This window comes from Colobus angolensis, unplaced genomic scaffold (genome assembly GCF_000951035.1).
Source record: "Colobus angolensis palliatus isolate OR3802 unplaced genomic scaffold, Cang.pa_1.0 Scaffold45, whole genome shotgun sequence".
Taxonomy (NCBI): Eukaryota; Metazoa; Chordata; class Mammalia; order Primates; family Cercopithecidae; genus Colobus; species Colobus angolensis.
The window spans coordinates 7135347-7144293 of NW_012117932.1; the positions used below are offsets into that span (position 1 = coordinate 7135347).

General features: G+C 39.0%; 1 protein-coding gene across 2 annotated transcripts in view; it reads right to left on the reverse strand.

Annotated features, from left to right (window-relative positions):
• Positions 1–8947, reverse strand: part of EPB41L3 (erythrocyte membrane protein band 4.1-like 3) — a 184018-nt gene that overhangs the window by 142062 nt on the left and 33009 nt on the right. The window contains exon 1 of one of the 2 annotated variants that reach the window (XM_011957808.1): positions 6554–6772. The exons of the other annotated variant lie outside the window; for it this stretch is intronic. The gene's annotated coding sequence lies outside the window, so the exon portion shown is untranslated. Of the gene's footprint in view, positions 1–6553; positions 6773–8947 lie in introns of those variants that run through there. 2 annotated transcript variants of the gene reach the window in all.

The following is an 8947-nucleotide window of genomic DNA, read 5'->3' on the forward strand; positions in this document are numbered from 1 at the left end:
AGTGGGACTCCATCTCAAAAAAAAAAAAAAAAAAAAAAAAGGTATCTGTAGGACCCACATAGCTCAGTATGATTTTGACCAGCAGGATCACATTTACTCATAGAAGCATCTCTTCTTCAAGGCCATTTTACTGTATTACCAATCACAAAGCAAGAAAATTAACCCCAACTGAAGACATATTAAGAGCTACGTACTTTTACTTAGATTCTTACTCAACCATTCTGACCATTCTGCTACATAATTATCATTATCCTATTTAACAGATAAGAAAACTAACCTTTTATCCTACTTCCTTAACTTTTCAAATTTTATGTAATTTCCTAGGGCCACAGAAGTTACAAGTGATGGACCAGCCATAAAGAAGCCCAAGCATTCTGAGTCCAAGGCCAGGTTTCTTTGCTCTATGCTAAACATTCTCTCCAACATTAGTACTGTTTATTTATATTGTAACTTCCTTCCAGGTTAAATGCTTATTTGACAATAATGAAGAAGCTAGAGAGTCATTAAGACAAAAGTCCTTAAAACAGTGTGTCTCAAAATGTGGTCCAGGGACCACATGGATCAGATTTCACCAAAGTACTTGTCAGGACATAAGGAGGTCTGGATCCAACTCCAGATCTATTAGATGATAATCCGTGGATTGGTCCCCAAAAATTCCTTTTTAACAAACTCATCAGGTAATTCTGTTGTATGTGAAAATTTGAAAACCACTGTGTCTCATTCTTTGCAAACCTCTACTGTTATCTGGAGTTTCACACTCAAAAAATCCTGCATTCTCACTGAGGGCCATCTTTTGGATTATGGGTTTTGTAGTGGAATGTCACAAAATTCTATACTCATCTTGAGGATCTTACAATTCCTAACACATGTCCCTAAAAACAAGCCAAGAGGACAACAGCATACACTACTGAAATGAGAAAACATGTACTATGTGTACATTCTCATTAGACTGGTTCTAGATGTCTTCAAACACAGATCTCATTTCAACCTTGAGGTAGGCAGCATCCCCATCTGCTCACTCTGGGGAATCTTGCCTAGAGAAACAGAGTACCCCACCGACAGTTACCTAGCTCAAAGTTAGCAGAAGTTTCCATCTGTATCTTCCGTTAACTCCTCGTATTTTCTTTATTCTGCAACAAGGATCCCCCACTGCTGGGCCAAGGACAGAGTGACACAACTGGAGGTGAGCAGTGGGTGAGTGAGCACTACCACCTGATCTTTGCCTCCTGTCAGATCAGAAGTGGCATTTGATTCTCATCAGAGTGCGAACCCCATTGTGAACTGCACATGCGAGCGATCTAGGTTGTCCATTCCTTATGAGAAGCGAATGCCTGATGAGCTGAAGTGGAACAGTTTCTTCCTGAAACCATCCCTCACAATCCCCGTCCATGGAAAAATGGTCTTCCATGAAACCCCAGCCTCTGCACCAAGGGCAGGGTCACACAGCAGGAGGCGAGCAAAATGGAGGTTCTTGGTGCCAAAATGGTTGGGGACCCCTGTTCTACAATGTAACTCCCCTCAGTGAATTACTGCTCTCATTTCAAGAATTCAAAGGAAAAGCTTTCCAGATGTCTTGAGCAGACAAATTAATCAACCTCTACTTTCTAAGTCTTATACTTAGCCAGTAAGCATATTCCTTCTAAAGTTAATAAAAGTTGTCACCGAACCACACAAAATGGTATAAAACATACCAAAATTCATCAAGAGTAATTCTCTGTAATGAAACTACCAAAAACTCCCTGCATCTCTGGGACGTTAGTAACTCTAGATACAAATTACGTAGAAGGATGCAATTGCCAGGGCCAGCCTGAGACCTCCAGACGCTCTGATGGCAACATCTCACAGAAGCCTGGGTGCACCGTTCTGGCTAGCACCACCTTCAGGATCATAAAGCTGTTCTCCTCAAATGGGTGAATGAAGACTGGATTCCAGGTAAATCGAAGATTCATCAAAATAACGGGATTGTGAATAACATAACAGAGCAGCCCACATCCCTGGAGAAGTGAATGGAATATGACATTTGTTACCACTCTATTGCTGAGGATGAAGGAAGGGTTGGGAACTGAGAGAGAGACCAAAGGAAGCTTAATATTTTCCATCTCTGGAAGCCCAATGACCCCCTATACCTACTAAACTATGCCAGACCCTGGGTGTTTTGACTCTGGAGAGCCTAGTTCAGGTCCAGGCTGCTGTATCTGCTGTCCCTCGAGGCAAGCTGAGAGGCACATGGGAGAATGGTGAGCACCTAGCAACTCAGGTTAGGCTTAGCTGGGTGAGCTCGGCCCTCCATGAAGAGATGACATTAAATTCTGAATTTTAAAAAATCAGGAAATATATGGTGAAAGTTTGCTTTAGTTTGTTAGAACTAAATATTCACACACAACATTGAGATATACACAATCATCAGAGATTTTAATTTTTTTAAATATCCTGTTTTACCACAAGCCTCTTTATATGTATATAAGAAGAGAGTCATGAAGCGTAGGCACCAAGTGGCAGGAGGCAGGGGGGCTGGACAACAAAGCTTCACATCATCACCATTATTAAGGTAATGATCCTTTACCAGTATTGCACAAGACCAAAAGAAAGTATTTATTTACCATTAAAAATAATGATGTGGGTATAGATTTGCATGCATGAAAAAGCTTCCGCCAGACACACTGTTACATTTAAAAAAAAAAAAAAGTGTGGCAGGGCACAGTGGCTCACGCCTGTAATCCCATCACTTTGGGAGGCTGAAGCGGATAGATCACTTGAGGTCAGGAGTTCCGAGACCAGCCTGGCCAACCCGGTGAAACCCCATTTCTACTAACAATTAAAAAAAGAAATAGCCAGGTGGGGTGGTGGGCGCCTATAATCCCAGCTGCTGCTTGACAGACTGAAGCAGGAGAATCGTTTGAATCTGGGAGGCTCACTAGAACCCAGGAGGTGGAGGTTGCAGTGAGCTGATATTGCGCTACTGCACTCCAGCCTGAGCAACAGAGTGAAACTCTGTTCTCAAACAAATAAACAAACAAACAAAAAACAGTTACATAGAAGTATTTAAGATAGAAGTCTATTCATGTAAAATATTATGTAACCTACGTGTAAGTCTGTATATGTGAAAATGATGCTACTGCTACTTACAAAGTACTTGTGATATACCAGACACCGTGTTCAGTGTTCGCATGTATTACATCATTTAATCATTATATCCATGAGACATAAGCATTATGCCCATTTTATAAATGAACAAACAGGCTCTAGGAAGTTAAAAGAACCATGCCGCATAGTTATTAAATAGCAAGGCCGAGAGCCTAACCCAGGTCTGTCCTATTCCACTCTGATACGTAATACATTCAGAAAGGCAGATAATGAGATTTCTTTCTTTGGTTTTTCAGTATTGTTAGAATATATTTTAAAGTGAGAATGTATAATTTTTAATATTTCAAATAACTGAGATATACTCATTGAAAGGATAAATAAGAAGAAAAATCTTTCCATATTTAGTATATCTCATTTTCCACCTTAAACAATCCAAAAGTACTATTTAATCCTCAGTTAAATACTCCCACAAAAACATGGAATGAATTGCCGAAATATCAATCATTGAGAGAAAAAAACATCATATTCAATTTCTGCAAAACTTTGGATAACTCCATTAACTAAAGACCATCTGTCTCCAGATTCCTATTCTTCCAACTCATCCTACACTTATCACGAGAAAAAAATATTCTTCTTCCCTACTCAACCACTTTCAATGACTCCCCACTACCTAGCAAAGTCCAAAATATCCCTTACTCTCATATCCAAAAGCCTTCCACAATCAGACCTCCCACTCCCTCCTTAGGCGCATCTCCCGTTACTCCCCAGTGTACAGGCTGTATTCCAGCTAAAGGTAGGTCTCTTGACTTCTGGAATGTCCTGTCTGGAATGTCTGCTCAATGACTAATTGAGATTCTCTATCAAAATCCAGTCATCTTCCCAAGGCCAAAATGGAAAGTCAAAATGGGAAATGAAGAATTTTCAATAGATTTTTTCCTATACAAGGATGCACATATCCTTTCATAGGAAACAATCAATAATACATAGAAAAACAATATCACTGATACAGAGAATGGATAGTGTAAAATAAGCACTACATATTATAAAGTACATTTCAAAAAAATTGCACAGCCAAACGATAAACCTTCATGACACTGATTATAAGAGATAACATTATGTTATATAGCACTCTGCCAATTAAGCTATGACTCATACAGTTTTAGAAACTGGAATTTTCATTTTCTTCTTATCTAAAGAACTCAAATTGATTTAGTTATTCAACGCATAAAGAAAATATAAACAAAATAGATTGGCCAAGGTGTTCCTAAAAATTCTTACATATTCAGAATTCAACTCTTCCAAATTGCACGTCAACTAAGAGTTACTGCAATCTATGCTTTTCCACACAATATCATCTTGAGTCACCACAAGCACTAGAAATGCATCACTTAAGAGTGCTCCATTACTGTCTCCAGGATGTTCTCCAATAGAGTAACATCCAATGTCCAATTTTTGATGCATATTCACAGTCAATGAATTAAGTTGCCAGCTTTTTCTCTGCCACATGGCTGAGAGCCATGTAAGACATATCCCAATTTCAGAGATGTTAAATGTGAAAATATAACTTTCTTTTAGAAATGATGAGATTTGGGGCTTGAATCAAATACAAAGAAACTCGCTATTTGAGGATGTAAACACAGGCATGTACGAAAATGACCGAAGAAGAGAGAGCTAACACAGAAAATAGTTTTCCTCTCTTTAGTTCAATGCTAGGAGATCAATATCATCTCCCAGCACTAATCCTTTTCAGCTTTTGTCACCCTCCCATTTGATCCCTCCCCTCTTCAGAGGACACCCTCCACACTGATGTCCTCCATGACACCAATTAGAGCTGGCAGGAAAGGAAGCCGACTCCCTGCAGTTCTTCCCTCAAAGAAACCATTCTTCTTTTCTCTTGGTACCTGCAGAATTCTCTTCCCTGATATGGCAAAACCTCTAGGACCTACCCAATTTGAGCTATAGACAGAGGTAACAATCTTGTTATGAAGAGGACCATGCCATTAAAAATAATGACTACATACATGAGTCCGGTAATTCTCGTTTTTAAATAAAGCAGCAATGCTTTTTAAACCTTCTCCAAGATTTTTTTTTTCTGGTAGTAAAGCGTAAGTTACAAATGGCCCCACTTTTTAGACAATTCCGTAAGTATTTACTGAAGGCTTTAAGTGTCTAGACCTCTACTGGGTTTGGGAAAGAAACCTCAAAAGAAATAACTCCCAATCCTCATCAAGCACCCACCCAATATAACTGGAGAGAAAAATATATACTCAAGGCAGGTTAAATACTGCATTTGTTTTCTACGTCTAATATAGACCTTTCAGCGTTCTCTCTCTCGCTCTCGCTCTCGCTCTCTCTCTCTCTCTCTGTGTTTCGTTTGTAAGGCAGGGTTATAAGAACAACGTATCAAAATGTCAGCAATCTAAAAATTAAGTTGTCAGCTTTTTCTCTGTACTGCAAATTACAAAAGAATTAGGGGTTTGTGGCTAATAGAAGCTTACAATTTCCAAGTGTGCAATTTAACCAATCATCGCAAGGACTGAAAATGCAATACCAAAGACATTTCAACCAAGCAATCTGCAGCGCTGGCATCTAATTTCAACTTCGCTACTTGTGCCATTCTTCCCAATTTGTTTCTTCTTTATGCTTTGAAACTCTGCTCTGGAATTGCTACACAGTTAAGAAAGAACTGCCCAGAGCTCCTACATATATAATACACTCACATGAAAACTGTCAGTCATCTTAGCAAGGAGGTATGGAAAAGACAAGGAACATCTGCAGCCATTCTGTGGTTCTTCATTTTTTATGCTGATATTACTATAAATTCAGAAAGGAAAACATGAAATGTACTTTATTGTTTCTGAATTTCAGTCTTATTTATTCAACACTAATTTGGGTGAAACATGTCTCTGATCATCTCTCTATCAGAATTCTAAATTAGGATTAAAATGCTAAATTATAAAATAATTAGTACATAAAACAAAAATGGAAATGGAAATCAATTACTCCAAATCACTGCAGATATCTTCTACACTTATGAAATACCTTTTTCCTTTTTTTCCAATTGCCAACTGCAATCACATCACTTAAAAATAAATGAGAACATTGCCTACCCAATAAGTAAACTGCATCTTCAGAGAGATCACATACTTTTTTAAAATTACTAATAACCTAAATCAAGAATTTAAAAAGAATGCTCTTTTAGTACAAAGAACAGTAAGAAATATGTTGACTCAATATATAAATACAAATATACTCATTTTTCTTGTTCTTTAATTTTGTAAATGACCCTTCTAAAAAATTACAGTATTTTTCTCTACAAAAGGAATATTCAATGCTTTCTACTATTTCACACACACAAAACACACACACACACACACACACACACACCCCTCTCCTTCCTTCCTCTTGGAGACACATTTTCCCATGTAGTCTTACATTCATTTATATCTTCTAATTCTCCAAACAATACCTCACAATGCAGTTCAACTTGAGAAAGGAGAGTCTCAGTCATTGATCAGGCAAAGTTTTAAAGCCAGCGAGATGCTTCAGATGGTCTGGTTCTGCCTGCCCCACCCTTGTTTCCTTTGAGCCATAGTGATGTCACAACACCAGGCAGGACAATGACTTCACTGCTCCAGTCCTTGCTTCTGAGCACAGCATTCCTCACAGCCAAGGCAAACCAAGTAACTGCAGAACCCTCCCCGGGCTGAGTGCCTGATGAATTCCCAACAAATCAGCAGCTAGCTAGCCTTTTGAAAGAAACAGACGCAGCAATCGCACGATTAAGGACCTCTCTAAATGAAGTGGTGCTAAAGATAAATTTGATTCATGGGTTTCAATGGTGAGTCTATATTCCACGGAAAACTGATGGAGTACTTAGAGGAGACTATGGGAATTAAAGACGGCTAGGGTAGATTACTCAAGCACCCTCTCTCGGCCGGGCTCGGCCGGGCTCGGTGGCTCACGCCTGTAATCCCAGCACTTTGGGAGGCCGAGGCAGGCGGATCACCTGAGGTCAGGAGTTCCAGACCAGCCTGGCCAACGTAGTGAAACACTGTCTCTATTAATTAAAAACAAACAAAAAACAAAAACAAAAACTAGCCAGGCATGGTAGTGATCGCCTGTAATCGCAGCTACTCGGGAGGCCGAGGCAAGAGAATTGCTTGAACCCGGGAGTCAGAGGTTGCAGTGAGCCAAGACTGTGCCATTGCACTCCAGCCTGGGCGACACAGTGGGACTCCATCTCAAAAAAAAAAAAAAAAAAGTCCCTCTCTTCTTTATATATAGTCAAATTCTCACAGAAAGACAACAATTATTCCTCAGTCTACTCTTGGAGTTCTACTTTACTGGAGAGGACATGAATTCTAGTTTGTGAATTTTAGGGAAAGTACTAACTTAAAAGATGAATGCACATCATATAACATGGAAGAAAATACTTTTACAGTATTTTACAGAAAACACTTTTTACAGCAAGTTCCTGCCACACTTAATCTAATATACCATATAAGTCCAGAAAAGATTCACAAGGTAACAGCAACACATCTCTCAGTACGTGGATAGTTGCATCTCTTCTACCTAGGCGGCCCCTTAATGCATTTGACCAACCAGTTCTTAAAAAACAATTATAAATAAAATTGCATCCGATCAAGTTTAAAAATATCCTGATCTTTTATTTCAACACAAAGTTTGCCAAAGTCCAAGCACTGTACAAGAACTGATGAAAAACTGCTTTTAACCTAAATCGCATTCAAGCATAAGAAATGTCTTAAACATTAAATGTAAATATTTCACTGAGACACTGACATTTGACCTACAGCTCCTGAATCCTTCACCTAAAAGGGATTTACAAACTAAAGTGGCTACTCTTCTTGTTATGGATGAATTATTCACAAGACATGATCTGTTTTGAAAAACTTATTTTGGCTAAAGTGTATTAACTACATAAACTTGATGCAGTAAGTTGTGCATCTGATAGTTTGCTTTTCTAAACTACCAGAAAACCATAATGCAAATGAGACAGTATTAAGCATTCAGCTATCAATGCCTTGCAAATTAACAAACTGAAGTCACGCTTCTCCAATTTAGTATTTATTCCCTCTCACATTAATTTTGTTACTCCAAGTAAAGTTTTTAAAGTTTGATACCAAAATTAACATGCATTTTTTAAACACTCCCTCTGAGCCAAGACAGAAATCACCTCTCAGTCCCCAGAGTTCACTGCAGCTTGATGTGCTGCTCTCTTTTCTTAATAGGGCTTTTCTGCTTAATTTGCTGTAATTGGGACTACGTCCATGGCTTACAGACATCAAGTGGAATTTTATCATTTTTGTTTCCTTGAGACTTTAAAAATCAGGGTGAATTTCAAAAATAATGTTTTTAAGCACTTCGTGTGACGCTTCCTGTACTACAGAAGTTAATGCTACCAAAAGAAACTCCAGCACACCTGGCCACCTCAGAGAGCTTAAAATTCCCATTGCAACCCCCGCCCCCCAAAAGGACAGGCAGGATATCTGCAAAAGCAATTCCGCAAGACTAATGTAAAAAAGCTGAAACAACTTAAACACGCAATGGAAGCACTGCATTAGCAGGACTGCCGGGCCCTCTCAGGACCTCCCAGCCCAACCTCCACAAGTAATTAATACCACATGTTTCCTTTATCATTCTATTTGTTCTGTTCCGCAATCGTCTCTACCAACTTTAACCCTGGGCTGCAACTAAAGGAAAAACCCTAGGAAACTTCAGATCCGTAATATAAAAAGAAAATTGAGAAGAATACTCTCATTGCAAGGGACCACAGTTACAATTTACTAGGTAACCACACCCACCGCATTGCAGAAGCCATGAACTTCGCGGGCGGGGGGGG